The 18804-nt window shown below is 39.5% G+C and overlaps 1 pseudogene; it reads right to left on the reverse strand.

Annotated features, from left to right (window-relative positions):
- Positions 1 to 4834: 4834 nt before the first annotated feature.
- On the reverse strand, positions 4835 to 18482 carry LOC128109031 (60S ribosomal protein L18-like; annotated as a pseudogene).
- Between the last annotated feature and the right edge of the window lie 322 nt (positions 18483 to 18804).

The following is an 18804-nucleotide window of genomic DNA, read 5'->3' on the forward strand; positions in this document are numbered from 1 at the left end:
CATTTTGTAAGATCTCTCTGGAGTAATTAACTGGATGACTATTGGAATGCTTTGACAGTTAAAGGTGTTCCCAGGTCTCATCATTTTTTTCTTTCTTTGTGCTCATTAGGGAGGGATAGCCTCTTCCACACACACCTATACTATGACATTTGGCACCACCACAGCCCATCATAAGAGCCAAGGACTGGGAAGTAAAACCTTCAAAACCATGAGCAAATGAAGAATTCATTCAATTAACTAAATTGCTGGTACCAGGTATTTTGTCACAACAGAAAAAAAAAAACTTACTTTTTACAAAGGCAATTTTACTCACTTGTATGAACTGGTTTTAGTAGTTTTTATTTTGTGCTGTTTGTCTCTGTATGTTTTCCCTTAATCTATTTTATCTTAAAGCTCTTTAGTGGCATGTGGGAGTGGCAGTCCTCCTGATGGACTCCCTGCTAGTTTTGTGATGATCATGTTACACTTGCTTGCTTGCTTTCTTCCTCCAGCACTGTCTGTATTTCACTTCCAGTTCTTTTGATTTCCATAGCTTCTCTTACAAAGTCACACTTGTCTTTCTGCGGTTTTATAGACTAACTGTTTTTGTTGATTTTTTTTTTTCTCTCTCTCTGTTCTTCATCACAAGATTTTCTCTTTCCCTTATTTTCCTGTACAATGCACAACATATGCCTATCTGCAGTCCTGGATGTATTGAGCCTTCTTGGTTTTCCCTGAGCTTCTGAATTTAGAATCCACTGCCCGTTATTATTGGACAAAGCATTTATTCAGCAACAACTCAAACATTTCATCCAGTATTTTTCTCTTTCTAAAAGTTTAACATGTATGACATATATAACAATTTAGAAGGAAATGCATATAATAAATGTATGTAAATACATGCATATGTCACACTTTATATGTTTCTACCATAGTTGTTATAGTCTCTTTAACTTTAAAAACTTTTTATTTTTCTGCAAGTTTTTAATTAAGAAATAATTACATCCCTCTCCCTTACCTCTCACTCCATTGTCTCCCAATATCCTCTCCCTCCAACTTATCATGCCCCTCTGGTGGCTTGTGTGTATGATTTCAGGGCTCACCACTTTCTATTAGATAACCATTTAGGGGGCTCATCCCTTGGAGAGGCTAATGCTCCCTCTTTTAGTAGACATTAGTGTTGTTGGTTGTTTTTGCTCTTTTGGGGCCCCACCACCCAGCTCCCAAATAAATCACACAAGAAGACTTATTCTTAATTATAAATGCCTGGCCTTAACTTGGTTTGTTTCTTGCCAGCTTTCCTTAACTTTAAATTAGCCCCATCTTTTGTCTCTGGGCTTTTCCCATTCTCTTACTTCTGTAAATCTTACCCTTACTCCATGGCTTGCTGTGTAGCTGGGTGGCTGGCCCCTGGAATCCTACTCCTTCTCTGGCTATTTCTTCCTTCCTAACTCCAGATTTCTGCTTCTATTCATCCTCTCTCTGCCTGCCAGCCCCACCTATCCTTTCTCCTGTCTTGCTACTGGCCATTTAGTTCTTTATTAGACCATGAAGTGTTTTAGACAGGCAAAGCAACACAGCTTCACAGAGTTAAACAAATGCAATATAAACAAAAGTAACACACCTTATTGTTGAGATATCCTGGGTAAAGCTATCTTGTCATTTCTAGGAGACGCAATCTCACTGCAAACATCCTAGTCATAGGTAAAGGGAGTTTTGATATATCCTCTTTGACTGGTATCCAATTTTGTTTGATCTCTGCTTAATAATGGTTGTGGTTTGATGTGATGGTCTGTTTGCTGTAAGGAGAAGCTTCTTTGATGAGGACAAGAGCTGCACTTCTCTGTAGATATAAGTGTAAGGTTTAAAATGATGTCTTGTGTGAAGGTAGGTGGAAAGAAGAAGAAGAAAATGAAATCTCTGGCATTTGCAGTTACAGCAAACGTTCAGCCTGGGCCAGCTTCTAGGTCGGTTATCATAAAAGATTATATAAAAAGCCTAATTAACTCAGTTTCTATCATTTGACACGTTACATCTGGTTTTAGCACAAAATTGCAAGGATTGCAAAAAAGCTTGTGATATGGAGGGAGAACCAGTAGCGTGAAGAGATAAAACAGGGGTTACCAGGAGAATTAGATAAAGCAAAGAACTAAGAATTATCTGATTAGGATTTCAAAATGACTATAATTACTACAGAAAAGGATCTAATAGAAAAAAGTAAATAGCTTGCAGGAACACATGGGTAATGGGTTCACAAAGTCTGAAGAACCCAAGGGTCCAGCAGACTGGAATAAAGGTGGCACTGTACAGAATGGAATGATTTCCAGAACGGATGTGACTGAGAAAAGACAGTACATTTGAACACACAAATAGACATTTCCAAAACTTATCTACATGAATAAAAAGATTAAAGTGCTCTTAATTAGGGAAGGGGGAGGTCAATAGAGAAGAAGGAATGAGGAGGGACACATAATAGTAAGAATTTTTGATTCCTCAAGGAATCACATTATGTTTTATTTAACTAAAATTATATATAATGCATATAACTTCATTTATCTGTAGATACACACACACACACACACACACACACACACACACACACACACACACACACAATGAAATTTCAAAAATTGGACTTAAAATGATCCCCACAAGAGTCATAAACTATGTAACAAAAAACCCAATTTCAGGCATGAGAAACTTCTATTTGAGTTGTTGACCAGGGTAATCAAAGTGACTTCCAAGACAATATAGGTTATTGCTGTTGCCCACAGTTGCCTCCCAGAGGTTGAAGATAAGTCCCCATTGTTATGGACAATGCACACTTCAGACACAAGGCTTGGAAGATATGACTAGGATCTAATCTGAAAGTCTCTTCTTATGGTGTAACATTCATAGTACCAGAAAATACTATTGAAGTTTTCAAGAGAGGGATCCATTCAATAGTTCTATCCACCTGTGGCAGCTCTGAACAATGAACAGCTTGGCAAGATAACACCTAATGTGTTCTTCCTCCATATCACAAGCTTTTTTGCAATCCTTGCAATTTTGTGCTAAAACCAGATGTAACGTGTCAAATGATAGAAACTGAGTTAATTAGGCTTTTTATATAATCTTTTATGATAACCGACCTAGAAGCTGGCCCAGGCTGAACGTTTGCTGTAACTGCAAATGCCAGAGATTTCATTTTCTTCTTCTTCTTTCCACCTACCTTCACACAAGACATCATAGAAGATGCTGGAGTGTCTAACTGACATTACTCCAGGTTAGTGAAGTCTCTGCTGAAATATTTGCCATCCACATTGTAGGCCTTTGCTGTGGAGAAGGCTCCATGATGGTTTTACAGCCATTGCCCCTTCACATCGTTCAAAGCACAAATGGATTTTTTTCAGGTTTCATCATGACAGCCTAATCCAATCCCCTGGGTAAAAGGAATGAAGCTGTGGAAGCCCCACAGCATAGCCCCACAAGATTATTATCTCTTTTGCTGATCCACACTCAGCTTCCAGTTTTTCATCTAAATTACCACTTAAATCTTCCAATCACTCATCGATTCTAGGCTTTCTTTTCTGTCCTTTCTACAGAAGACTCATCTTCACTGCATTTCTATGTTGATCTGTCTCTCTAGATGGTGAAGAGGCACTATGTCTGAGGAATTTGATTTCTGGGGCATTTCAGAAAAAGTATTGATTTTTAATTTATTCTGTTCCTTCCCTGTTTGATTGCAAGATGATTCCCTCTGAACATCTTAGGTGCAGTAGCTAGCCAAAAGTTTCTTCGCTTAACAGAATAATTCCATTAAATCTGTTCCATGTTACCAATTTTATTATTTGATGCTTTAAAAAGTTCACTCTGTCCACTTACTTCCAGAGTCACTTATGGCAGAGGGTTTCACTGATGTTCTTATACTTTTGCCTCTATAGTTAATTTGTATGAAACAAAAAAACTAAAAAGCAACCCATCTGCAATAAAAGGTTCTACTGAGCCAGTCCAGATACCAGCCATCAATAAGTAACTGGTTATGGAATAGGTTTCCACAAGCCTAGCAAGACAAAGCAGTGGTTACAAAAATACTCACTGAATCTGAATTGGCAGAATGTTTATAATACAAATTTGGAGAAGGAATGAACCACCTTTGCTATAGAGAAGAGGGGCAGGGTTACAAGAAACATGGGGACTTCTGTTGTAGAGATCATTCAGTAAGGAGAAGTGCTTGTTGTTTCTGGAATCAAGGCTGGAGGTAGGAGTCCTAGGGGCATACCCATGATGGGAGTAAGCGGAAGAACCCAGCATGCACTCAAGACTGTGAAACCCGCTTGCTCTTGTATGTAGCTAATAATTCTCCTAATCTCTCTCCCTTGTCCATTTCCCCACAATTAAAAAGAGGACACCTCAGTATTTTTTAAAATTAAGTTTCTGTACCTTCCACTCAAACTTCAAGGTTTTCTCCTTTCTGTCTTTTGTTTTCTGCAGTTTGAATTTGACAAATGTGGCAACTGGTCGGTTTTATTATGCTTGGAAAAAATCTGAGTTCTGGTTCTGGTTTTGGGTACCTGTTCTGAAATACAAAAAATTCTTTAGCACTCTTACTTTAAGTATGCTGTTTTTCTCTGCTCATTTTTTTTTGCTTCTTTTGTTATTGTTTTTTTAATATATGGTGCACATTTGAAATCCATGTCATAGTGCTCAGATGTAGTGCTGAGTTTTGATTTCTGTTTTGAATTTCACATAGAAAAGAATCTGCCTAAATATATTTCACCAAGTTGGCTCTTTCTTTGTGTTTTAGGTACTTTTCTACTGCTTTGATAAAACACTATAACCAAGGCAACTTATAAAAGAAAATATTCAGCTGGACTTATGGTTCCAGAGAGGCAGAATCCATGATGGCCAAGAGAAGACACAGCAGCTGGAGCAGCTGAGTGCTCTCATCTCTAAACTGTAAGCAGAAGCAGAAAGTATGTTCAGAAGGGCAGTATTTTTTTTTGAAACCTCAAAGCCCTCTTCACATGGCACACCCCCTCTAATAAGGTCACTACTCCTAGTCCTCATAAACAGTTCCACCAATTGGGAACCAAGTATTCAAATATATGAGCCTATGGGGTCATTCTCATTCAAATCACCATATGTATCATTCAAAATCAGCATAAATTCCCTCTCTGCTAACCCTAAAATGTGAGTTATATGAGAGTTTACTCCAAGAATTTTTCTTTCTTTGTTTGTTTTTCTGCATCATCAAATTGTTCCTTTCTCTCATCTTTACGGTGTTGACATGGGTGTGTTGACTGCCTAAGAGAAGAGTGAGATAGATAGTCCATACTGTAATTAACAAAAAAAATCTCTTTTGAGGATAGTCTGTCTTTACAATGTTTCAAATGTACTTCACTTCCAATTCCTCTGCGGCTAGTCTCATTCCCAGTTTTGGCTTTGGGAGTTCTTACATCTTTCTCCTGAAAGAGCATGAGAGTTGAAGGCCCTCACTTACATCATGATCTGTGTAGAAAGGCTTAGTAGAGTGGTGAGATTCTTCATTCTTATTTTTGCATCCTATTCTTTTGATGGACCTGTACCTCCAAACCTTGGGCATCCTGCATGTTTCTGTAGTCTTGTGTTCAGCTCCTGCCTCTATCTTAGAATATAATGCTGGACTTCTGGGCTAGGTTTGACTGCAGTTTCCACAGATGGAATATTGTTTAAGCAAGGGCATTCCCCTGGAGAACAATCTGTTATGAAGAACAAGTAGGGTTCCTTTCACTATGGTTACTCTTGTTCTCACCCTAGCAGAGCCAGAAAATCTGATTCTGAGACATTTATTGTGAGTTATATGGGGAGATGCCTGGTTAATATAGTCATAAAGGTGTAAGGGCCTCCCGATGACTCTTGAACCATGTATTTCCTTGGTCACTCTAGTCCAAATCCACTGTCCAGGTATTTCAAATTTCTCATTAAATTCCCCATATAGTTTGTAATTCTGAATATCCCAGTTAAACAGACCTTACCCCTCCCTGTATGAATTGAATTGTACCCCAAATCTCAGAGTATTGGTTTGCTCTATAACTATATAACCCTTGATAGGCCTGAGAATATCTGTTGACTTCATGTTTATTAATGATTATTTATTACTTATTTCTTTATTGCTGTAGGTTCAGGTAGCTGTATACCATTGCTCCAAAGTAGACAGGAACAGTAGGAGCAACATGGGCTGTTGGATGTTAAGACAGGCTGGAACCTATTTGAGAAATAAGATAAAGAAGGGGACATATAAGCAGGGTAGTTATGTGCACAGATTAGATTCTGATAGCCTCGAAGTGTTCTTTATATTCTGGATGCAGTGTAATTGACCAGGGCTTTCTGTGATTCTATAGGTCTCTGGTCAAAGGATGGCGGTAACCTCAGTTCTCACTCTAGGCACAGCTAGACATGTATCTAAGACCCACAAGCTAGTGTACTTCCATCTCCACAGAGAAAGCATTTTTTATGTTGCTACAACCACAATTTTCCCTTTTTTTTGTTTTCAGGTTTCATTGCCATCTTGAGGGTAGAGATGCTCCCTGCTACAACTGTCAAAGCCAAAGTTGCATGTCTATCACTCTCAGCATTAAAAACAAACAAAGATTTGTAGCATTAGTTATTTTTTTCTTCTTTAAAAGAAGAATAATTTCTTTTATCTTTGAACTTAACTTACTCTTTGTCTAAAAGTGAATGATATACGGTTTGTTCTTATCTCTATGACAATCTTTCTAATGGAAGTCCTCTTAATTTCATTTTTCACAGTGTTTTATATTCTTCTGCTCAACATTGTCTTTAGTAAGGAATCAGATTTTCTTCAGGTTACAGGTAATTTTACTTCATCAAAAATCAATTTGCAGATTTAATGTAGGCAAATTTTCCTCATTAGCAATGGATTCCTATTGTGAAGCAAAAGTGAAAAAAAATAATTTGTTTATGTGCAGTTAAGGCCTCAAATTCTGAATCTAATTGTTTGTGTGCAGAACTCTGCTTTATGAACTGTTACTCCGAGTTTTATGGTGTAATTTCGGGTGGGGTAGGCTTGGCAAATGGCTTCTTAATTTAATGGACTTAAATATTTTCCCACCAGCTGCCAAATAATTTGTGAAAAAGCATTATCATTTTGTGCATGTGCCCTAAGAGAGGAAAAAAAGTAAAAAGCTGTTTATTAAGTACGTGGCAGAGAAAGGAAAACATCCTCTCCTAAAATGCAATTATGTAAGATCACCTCTTGTGTAGGGATTAATTAGCCCAGAAATATCATAATTATTTATGTTTGAATGGAAAGAAGTTTCCTATTAATGTAGAGTTTAGGCATCATTGCTTAGCAATGATGTGATGCTTCTTCTTCCAAATTCACAAAAGGCAATAATGTCTATGCAATCACTATGCCAAGCTCTGTGTTCTTAAAGTATCCATGATACAGCAGATTAAAGCCAAGGCACTGCTAAGAGTTCATGCTTTCATATGGATTTGAGAGTTCAAAGACTCTTTGAAACTGGAAATCAAACTTAAGGTCTTGGTGACTTACTTTCTTTGGCCCTCTCCCATTGCTTGCATCCATGGTTCTCATCAAATTGGCAACTCAACATTATGTTAAGGGGAAAGTTTAGTTCCCCATCCCCCATTCCCCACTCATCACCCAGTGATTTGCTGGGCCTATTTGTAGGTGTATGAAGCTAACCCAGTGTTAGGCACAGAGATGAGGTAAGTTTGAGGAAATGTCAGAGGTGGCAGTAAGTACCTGAGAGATGTGGGCTGTAGACTGCAAGGAAAGTGTTCCATTCTCTTCATAGTAGCTTCCCATAGACTTGGCATATATGCTTAAGGAGTAATGGGAAATTTTGTTGGTCATTACAACAGAATATATTGGTAACATCACGTTTTCCTAAAATTCCTACTTAGATCACTTTTTTATGATCTGGAATTTTGGAAATATTTTATGTTCTATTGTTCTAAACTAATAGTATAAAAAGTGTTCATTGAAAAAGTCAATAATGAATTCCTCATATTTCAGTTTCCTGGGCTCTTCATAGGTTTAGGTGCTTATTTCTGAAATATTCCCATGACATCACAATTTCTTTAAATAGAAGAAATCCAAGAACAATCAAGATTCTGCTAAGTAATGATGTGTACTCTCTCATACACATTAGTTCAGTTCTCTCTTTTAGTTTTTCCTTACTGTATATAACAACATTCAGTTTATCAGTATTCTTCCAGCATAAAACATCACAACATACACAGGTCCATGATCTGATACTGCAAGTAGACTGCTGGAAGCACCAGGTAGTAACATCCTGAGCCTGAAGGCCAGAGAACCAGGGTAGTGGATGGTGTAGACTTCAGGGCAAGGCAGAAGGAGACTCTTGCTCCAGCTCAAGTGATGGGTAGGACAGATACAGATTTATTCTTCCACCTATTTCATTGTGTCAACACCTTCCACAGATTAGATGACATCTACCCCATTACTAAGAGCTCTGTATTTTTTAGGTCACCAGTTTACATGTTAATCTCATTTGAACATGTTATAACAAGGACATATAGACGTACTTTAGTCTTGATATTCTGTGTTCTATGAACGCATAATACTATCCCAAGAATTAGCACCACATGTCAAGTGCTTATTATTTAAAAAGTCTGATTACAAGACTGTTTTTTACAGTCTTATATCTTGGATTTTCTGAGGTTTCCCTCTATTGTGGACTGGAGGATTTATAATCCTAGAATCTTGAATGCCAAGATTTATGTGGAATTAATTTGTTTCTGTATTAATGATACTTTTAAGTGCCAAGCAGAAGATGCCTATGAGAGCTTACAGTAAAATGAGTAGACATCAATTCCACAATGAGCTTCCAGATACTCTGGGGGTCTCCACTGGGATAAAATGCAGGAAGCCAGAGTCTGGCTTTTAAAGACTCTTCTAGCCAAACCTTTGTGGAATTTGCTTTTTGCACTTCCACTGTCATGAACCTCATTTTTAAATGTAGCTACCTGTTGAGGCCCATGAACCCACTAGAGAGCTAATTGTGGAACTCTGCAGAAGAGAGAGAGAAACACTGTAGAATGCAGAAGGGATGGAGAACACCAGGAGAACATGGCCTACTGAATCAACTAAGCAGGGCTCATATAGCTTCACAGAGACTGAAACAGTAAGCACAAAGCCTGCAAGGGCCTATAGTAGGTCCTTTAAATATATGTTATGGTGGTTAGTTTGGTGTTTTTGTGGGAGCATAGTGGGAGCAGGTTTTTCTCTGATTCTTTTGTCTGCTCTTGGGGCACTTTTCTTCCTATTTGGTTGCCTTGTCCAGTCTCAATATGAGGACTTTTGCCTTGTCTTATTGTATCTTTTTTTGCTTGTTGTCTCTTGGTGGCCTGCTTGTTTCTAAAGAGAAACAGAGGGAGAATGGATCTGAGGGAAGGAGAGGGGGTGGGAAGCTGGCATGAGTAGAGGGAGAAGAAGCTATGTTGGGATGTATTATGCAAGGGAAGAATTGATTTTCAATAAAAGTTTACATTTACAATGACCTTAAGTGTTTTAAATATTATACAATGAAAATATGTGCCTGTGTGGCAGCAAAAGAAAAAATTAAATTTTCCTGATCTTCACAAACAGTTGAAAGCGACTTTGCAGTTAGATACTTTCATGTGTGTGGAGAAAAATCATGATTTGCAGAGATAGTTTTACTCAACTAAGGTTTTAAATTAGCTAACGTCGCAGAGCAATGTCTTGCTAGAGATCTTCAGGACTTGAATGAGGTCCTGGAAATAGTCACTAGTGTGATGCGGAGCAACATTTACTCCCTCGCTATCCTGGATAGTTAGTTCAGGAGGAACTTTCCTTTGTGATGTTTGTAAGGTGTATTTTTTACTCTATTTCTTGGGAGAAATGAAATTGTTCTTTGATTTAAAATACTAAAGGTCAATGTAAATGTAATTAAAAAAATTCTCATTAGATCTGCTCATTGTCTTGGGTTTTGACTGTAAATATCCCTATTGTTGTTGTTGTTGTTAAATTGTTTTATTAGCTGGAGTGTTTTGTGCTGAAAGTAAGCTGACCTTAAGGGGAATCAGAATGTGAAACAATGAAGAGTTCAATGTCACAGGTCACAAGAGGTCCTGGGAAACGGGATTCCAGGATCAAGTATCAGAACAAAGTATGATGCTACAGAACACTCATATATCTCTAGACTATGCTGTGCAGCCTCAGCATTTCAAATGCTTTTAGACTTGTCTTCTGATGCAGTGTTCCAGGCAATCTCAATGAAGGCATCAAAAGAGCATCACCTGTAATAGCATTTTCTCTGCCTGTGAAGAAAAGCATTTGCATTTCCCACATATAGTTTTTTACTCAGGTACAAATCCTACTGATGGGCTCAGCAAACCTCTCTCATGTTAAGATAAAGAGAATTATCAACATTGGATGTAAAATAAGATAAATTATTCATAGAGGCCAGGGAGTGGCCACTATTTGTGAGCACATGATAACACAAAGGATGCCATGGTCTCTGGAGGATGAGATGGGAAGACTAACTACAGACCAGGCAATCAGTTACTTCAACCACAAAGTTTAGTTCTGCAAAGCCCAGTAATTGATGACACTCTTCACACATCAGTAGATACATGCACATTAATCATAAACCTTATTCAAACATATTCTTTAAACTTCAAATTTCACTAAGACACAATCTCATTGGTTAAAATAACCCAATTGATAGTTTCAATGTTTATACTGACATAACTTCATTCCCTAACATTTCCAATAAAAACAACCATGCAAACAGTGTAGCACCACATTTATTTGGAAAACAAATTTATATCCTTTTAGAATCCATAACAAAAATATTCTGAACATTTTTATACAAATTTATATGATTTAGTAACTATTAGTATATCACAGCTTTTTAAACCTTGTATCATAAGTATTTTTAATTTTATTAATACTTTTGACAATTTTATGCACTAATAGAATGCATTCTGATTGTACTTACTCTTGCCCTCTTTCATATCTCTCCTTCCCTGTCTACCACACCCTCTCTTCTCTACCCATTTTTTTATCACACTCATATCATTTTTGTCTATTTGTTTCCCTATAGGTGTGGCTAGGGTAGTCTATGTGGTCTTGGGATTGGAACATTGGAACCTAGTGAAGTTACCAATGGTAGACACCTAACGACAATGGCTCCCCTCTCCTAGAGTCCATCAGTATCCAGTAGCTCAGGAGTAAGAAGTGTGGTCCCATATGCCTACCCTTGCCCATGACTTGTGGTATCTTGTGAAGAAGGAGGTCTGTGTGAGTAATAACAATTGCTGTGAGTTTTTCATTACATTGTCAAGGTCCTGCCTTGAAAATGGGATTCTGTCAGGCCGGTGGTGGCGCACTCCTTTAATCCCAGCACTTGGGAGGCAGAGCCAGGCAGATCTCTGTGAGTTCAAGGCCAGCCTGGGCTACCAAGTGAGTTCCAGGAAAGGCGCAAAGCTACACAGAGAAACCCTGTCTCGAAAAAACCAAAAAAAAAAAAAAAAAAAAAAAGAAAAGTAAATGGGATTCCACCCATTCTGTAATATTTTCTAAGATTTATAAGTGGTGGAGTTAATGAGTTATTTAGGGCAAGTCCTCATTTCTTACTTATTCATTTAGGGCACTGATGTACTTCCACATTTATTGTTGTTCACTGAAAAGACAGGCTCCACTTACTGGAGTTGAGGCCAACACTTACAGGGAATACAGTTTGAGGTTGTGTCTATGAAGCTGAGCATTAAAAGTTTTACTCACTCATAAGTGGATACTAGATGTAAAGCAAAGGATAACCAGACTACAACCCACAACCCCAGAGACAGAGAAGCTAGCTAACAAGGAAGAACCACAACTCCAGAGACAGAGAAGCTAGCTAACAAGGAAGATGCATAGATCTCCCTGGGAAGGGGAAATAGATGAGATCTCCATGAGTAAACTTGGGATGAGGGCAATGGAGGGTAGAGGGTGGGGGATGAGAACATAAAGGAATGGGATGGTTGAGTTGGAACAGGGATGGAGTGGGAAAGTAATGAAAGAGATACCATGATAGAGGGAGACATCATGGGGATAGAGAGAAACCAGGTGCTAGGGAAGTTGGCAGCAATCCCCAAAGATAACCCCAGCTTGGACTACTAGAAATAGTGGAGAGGGTACCTGAACTGAACTGGCTTACCCCAGTGACCAGAATACCCTATCTGTCATCACAGAGCTTTTCTCCAGTGACTGATGGAAGCAGACGCAGAGATCCACAACCAAACACCAGACAGAGCTCCATGAGTCCAGTCAAAGAGAGAAGAGGGATTCTATGAGCAAGTGCACCAAGATCATGATGGAGAAACCTACAGAGATGACTAAACCAAACTAGTGGAGACTCATGAAACTCGGAACCTGCAAAGGACTGGACTAGGCCCTCTCCATGGTTAGACAATTGTGTAACCTGATCTGCTTGGGAGGGCCCCTGGCGGTAGGATCAGAATCCATCAATGGTGCATGAGCTGGCTTTTTGGAGTCCACTACCTATGATGGGACACCTTGTGCAGCCTTGAGGCAGGGGAAGGGGCTTGGACTTGCCTTTACTGCATGTGCCTCTCCATGGGAGGCCTTGCCTTCTTGTGGGGAGGAGTGGGGAGTAGGCTAGGAGGGGCAGGCTGTGGGGGCGGGAAGAGGGGGATCTTTGATTGGTGTGTAAAGTGAATTGAAAAAATTTCTTAAAAGAAAAAAAGTTTACCTCCTAAGGCCTGTGACTTCTTGAGGCATGAGTCTTTTCTTTTTTTTTCAAAGCTTTTTTTTTTTCTTTTTTTAGTACAGTAAGATCCAAGGTTAGTATTTTGTAGCCGCGCCTAGACCTTCTGCCTCTGGCACGTTCGAACTTTCGGCCCTTGGAGCGGACATAGGGTTTGGTATGACTGTGTGGGGTTCCTGGGGCCTTGTCAAAATGCCGGTATACCTCTCGGCCCATCCGAGGACCAGACAGGAGCACAGTGCCACGGCCCTTGGGAGACTCCAGGGCCAGCTGGTCGAAGGTGAGGATCTTACCCCCAGCCTTGAGGATGCGACTTCGGATGCAGCTGCTCACCCTCAGTGCACACACCTTCAGTTTAGGCGCTTCGAGAATCCGCACATCATCTGTGACTGTCCCCACAACCACAGCTGTCTTGTTCTCTGGGCCAGGAAGCTTCATCTTTCGGATCATCTGAGACAGGAACAGAGGTGGCCGGTTAGTGCGACTCATAAATAACCTTTTCAGCACAACCTGGTTCGTCTGGCCAGAAACCTGTACAGCTTGATCAGCAGCCGCAGGTAGATGTCCTGGCTCTTGGGCTCCTTGCGTTGAACCTTTCGGTCCAGAGGCGTGAGTCTTGACTAGGCTTGTAACACTAAGCTTACCTTCCAGACTGAAGCAGCCCTGAAATACAAATAGAGAGCAATCATTATTTCCATACTATCATTCTGCCACTATTGTAACTGTGGGCATATCTTATCTGGTAGGTTCCTATTATAGTTTGTAGAGTTCCATACAATTTGTACTTTTTCTACCCAGCAGTCTGCAAAGCATATTTTGGCACTTTGAAAGGTAACCAGCAGGGAGAAGTTTTCCAGCTAAATTTCAGCTTGATTTCTTGTAAGAATGTCTGTTAGTTCCTTTTCTCTTTGATAAAATAGCCTGACCAAGGCAAATTATAGAAGGAAGAGTTTATTTAGACTTACCATTCCAGAAGGAGCATCCATAACGGGAAGAAAGGCATGTAAAGAGCTAGCTGGAGCAGGAAACTGACAGAGTACACCACCCTTCACATACACAGCAGACAGAATGAACTAAAAATGGGATGAGGTTATAAACTCTCAAAGCTCTATCCCAGTGACATACTTTCTTCACCAAGGCTATACCTCCCCTCAAACAATGCCATAGGTTACATACCAAGTATTCAAATATGATGGCCTATGGGGGGCATTTCCACTCAAACCAGTACAGCCCACTTATTCTGTATAAACTCTGTATGTGTGTGTGTGTGCGCGTGCGTGCGCGCGCGTGTGTGTGTGTGTGTGTGTGTGTGTGTGTGTGTGTTGGGGGAGTGTTCTTTATGTAAGTCTTTTCCCAAATACTTTATATTAAATTTTGACTTTTCTAGGGAAAACTAATTTGGCTATTGTCTTAATTAGGGTTTTCATTGCTGTGAAGAGACACCATGATCATGGTAACTCTTATAAAGAAAACATTTAATTGGGGTGGCTTGCTTACACTTTCAAAGGTTCAGTCAATTATCATCATGACAGGGAGCATGGAAGGATGTAGGCAGACATAGCGCAGGAGCTGAGAGTGCTACATCTTGCAGTCATCAGGAAGTCAACTGACTCACTGGATGAAATCCTGAGCATGGGAAACCTCATGTACCCACAGTGAGTTATACCTCCTACACACACACACACACACACACACACACACACACACACACACACACACACACACACAGAGGGAACCTTCTAATGAAGAAACTGTGACCACCTGTTTCAAACAAGGGGCCATGGATATCCTGGGCTGTTTTTCTTTATACAATTTCATTGATTTGCTGGAACAGTTTTACAATCAAATTTGTTTCCATAAGTCTCTGGAAATGGTTACAATAATCACCAGTTTGTTTCTTTGCTTCATTACCCTTCTATCCCCCAACTTTCCCACAGGTAACCATTACCAATTTGATTCATAGCTGTCATGTCAGCAGCATAAGCAGTGTTGCAAGTGACAGAGGAAGTTTTCTAACTAGGCACACCTACGGGTAGAACAGTGCGCCCAACTGGCAGGCAGCATTTGCAATTATAGCATCATGCAAAGTAAAAGACAGAGTTTTGTCTCTAGTGGTTATTATTTACATCTGGTAGGGTTTGAGTTCTCACAATCAACTCACCAGCCAAAGCTGGATCAATGCATTCTACTTTCTGTAGTACTCTATCTCCTCTGGGGATATACCAGCTTTTTTCCTATCCTCCTTATATGCTTAGAAACGTACTGTTTATAGTTGGCACTGTTTATCCTTTGTTCTCATGTCCTTCTTCCTTAAGTTCTTGGGAGTATTGGCACAACTATTAGAAATGAGGGCATTGTGGGCTTCTATGATTCTGCTTCATTCCCTGTCCCTAGACTGTTCCCATTAACTCTTGATATCATCTATTTATTTACATTTCTCCTAGACTCTGCCGGTTAAAATCATTCTCTCAAGAACAGCTATGCAAATATGTAATATTAAACTGTGAGCTAATTGTGACTCTTTCAGGCTAATCACAAAGTGCATTGGAAAGGCAACATCCTGTTCTTAAGAAGCCTGAGTTCAGAGCAATGAAAGAGATAACTTGATAGAGGGAGACATTATGGGGTAAGGGAGAAACCTGGTGCTAGGGAAGTTCCCAGGAATCCACAAGGATGACCCCAGATTATACTACTAGCAATAGTGGAGAGGATGCCTAAATTTGCCTACCCTGGTAATCAGATTGGTGAATACCCTATCATCATAGGACCTTCATCTAGTAACTGAGAAAGCAGATGCAGAGATCCACAGTCAAGCACCAGGTCGAGCTCCAGGAGTCCATTCTAAGAGAGGTAAGAGGGATTATATGAGCAAGGAGGGTCAAGATCATGATGGGGAAATCTACAGAGACAACTGAACAAAGCTAACAGGAACTCACAAACTTTAGACCAACATCTGTGGAACCTGCATGGGATCAGACATACGGGAGACAGTTGTGTAGCTTGGTCTATTTGAGGGGCCCCTGGCAGTGGAATCAAGATCTATTCTTGGTACATGAACTGGCTTCTTGGAGCCCTTTATGTATGGTGGGACACCTTGCTCACCCTTGGTGCAGGGAAGAGGAGCTTAGTCCTGCCTCAAATGAATGTACCAGACTTTGCTGACTCCCCATGAGAGCCCCTACCCTTTTGGAGGAGGGGATAGTGGTGGATCAGGGAGGCAGAGACTGGTGGGGTGGGGGAGCAGGAGGAGGGATGAGAGGGAGATCTGTGGTTGGTATGTAAAATGAATTAAAATTTTTCTTAAATAAAAAAAAGTGGAATAAAAAAGAAAAGAAGTTGCCTAAATTCATGGTCACATTTGAAACATCGAAGGCTTTAGGCACTGAATGTGATCATGTACATTTTTAACGATATCCCCTCTGGCTCATTCAGAGGGGAGTCATGGGGTAAATTTTCCGTTTGTAATAGCTATTTTATCCATGGCTAAGAAAGTAAAACTAAAGGTAGGCAGCAATATGGCCAGAACAGTGAAAGCACGCAGAACAGGTAGCACATATGCTCTGGGTCATGCCCAGAATTATGCAGCAAACCGTCCACAGGCTTTGCCAAATGCGCCAGGGTCTCCAGGACCTTGCCACGTGGAGAGCTTGTTAGTGGTATTCTCAAGCTTTGTCCCCCGAAAAAGTCACAGGGCTCCAACCACACAAACACACAGACATGTGTGCACATACGCACATGAGCATGGACATAAATAAACAAATCTAATCAAAATTTCAATAAGAATTATGGCCACCAAACAATTAATTTGTAAAAAAAAGTTGTTTTAATAATTAATTTATTAAAACCTTTAAGTAAGTGCTGCATTGGCCTTACTGTGTTTGTGAAGAACTCAGTACTCCAAAACTATACATACCTAATTTGACATTAAAAAAAAAAATACTAAATTGGAAACTAACTATTCAAAAGTAATTGACAACACAAACTGAACCTAAAGACCATTTGAACTCAACAACTATCAAGATGAAGCTATTCCTATTCCTCCAAACATGGTTGAATGTACTTTTAATTCCAGGTTTCGGAATGCTGAGGCAGGAGGATCATGTCTTAAAGAGAAAACAGTTACATATGGAGACTTTTTCTCAAAAAATAAAAAGGAATTTGTATCCCAAATGGAGTCAGGATTATTTATAAGAAAATCTGTTGTTCAAATCTTAGATGGTCTTTTAATAAAAAACCCAGAGCCAGATATCAGGGTGAAAGCTGAAAGATCAGAGAAGCAGAGCAAGCCACAGCCAACCTCACCTCACCAACTCCATACATGACCAATCCTGTTTCCTCAGATTGAAAGCCTCTGACTCCTCACCCAAAAGGATCTCAGCTGAACTGGCTTAGTTCCTGTTTCCTCGTGCCTATACACCTTTCTCTGCCCAGCCATGTCACTTCCTGGAATTAAAGGCGTGTGTGTGTGTGTGTGTGTGTGTGTGTGTGTGTGTGTGTGTGTGTGTGTGTGCTTCCCAGTAATGGGATTAAAGGTGTGTCCCACCACTGCCTGGCTCTGTTTCCAGTGTGGCTTTGAACTGAGAGATCCAGATGTATCTCTGCCTCCCCAGTGATAGGATTAAGGGTATATGTCACCACTGTCTGGCCTCTGTGTCTAATCTGGTAGTGGGCACTGTCCTCTGACCCTCAAGGCAAGCTTTATTAGGGGACATGATATGTCATCACATTTCCTTTTTTTATCTAAAATAATAAAAGAAGGTTATAACTAATATAAGAAAAACTATATACAATAAGTATATGCAATATACACAGTCAAGAATTACATTAATAGTAACAAGTCCTTTAACATTTGACAAATTCAGACAAAAATCCTCCATTATTTATCCTATCATGGTGAGTCCTAAATGTTGTACCTAATTCACTTTCTACCTTAACTTGTATTATCAGCCAAAAGGAAAACTATAACTATAACTATAACTATAACTATAACTATAACTATAACTATAACTATCTAATCTTCAACACTCTCAGAGGCCTGAGAAGGAAATAATATTACCTAAGTAAGCAGGGAATGCAAACAAGGGATTTAAAAAAAATGTGAGAAATGACAGAAACATCTGGCTGCCTGGACAGTCACCCAAGATTTCTCTGCAATGCTGGGACATCCATCTTTGGCTTACAGTCCTAGCATATCTGACAGACTCATCTGTGAAACAGGATTTTCTGAAGGGACTTCCCCCCTTGCTTTGGCAAGGTTTGGTAGTCCTTTCTTTCATGTCTGGCTTGTCCATTTTGGACAGCATACTGTCAGCAGTCATGGCAGCGGCACTTTCTTGCCCAGTGGCTAACTTTTGCCACAAAGAAAGTAAACTCCATGAGGAGTTCCTTCAAAGTCCATAATCTTCTCTGAAGTATATTGGTGCTGCCAGGGGCATACATGCCTCATTGTCATTAAAAAAAAAAAAAAAAGAGGCCGGGCGGTGGTGGCGCACGCCTTTAATCCCAGCACTCGGGAGGCAGAGCCAGGTGGATCTCTGTGAGTTCGAGGCCAGCCTGGACTACCAAGTGAGTTCCAGGAAAGGCGCAAAGCTACACAGAGAAACCCTGTCTCAAAAAACCAAAAAAAAAAAAAGAAACTATGTTATTAAAATATCTTAAATGCCATATTCTGTAGATCTCTGAATTATTTGAAGATGACCTGTATACCTAAAATATATTTCTGTTTGACCTTAAAAACATACCTAACATGACTACAAGTTCAATTGTAATAGGTAACTAACAACTAACTTGCATTTCTTTATATCCTAATTAGTTGATAATAACTTTCAAGGACTAGCAATTTGCATTACATAGTTAACTAAGCTGTATAGGTACAATAACTTGAACAAGAGTAGAAATATATGTACAATATTTTCTAACAAAATCAATCTCAAATTTGTATCAATATACATGTTGTATACTATATACAAAAATCCAAGCCAATGTAAAATATTTAAAACTAGTAGTTGCTTTCTAAAAGTAGATTCAATAATATACCTTTTATCTTGTTATATCCATATTC

Source organism: Peromyscus californicus, unplaced genomic scaffold, assembly GCF_007827085.1.
Source record: "Peromyscus californicus insignis strain IS unplaced genomic scaffold, ASM782708v3 Scaffold_13__1_contigs__length_99412109, whole genome shotgun sequence".
In the NCBI taxonomy this organism is placed as follows: domain Eukaryota; kingdom Metazoa; phylum Chordata; class Mammalia; order Rodentia; family Cricetidae; genus Peromyscus; species Peromyscus californicus.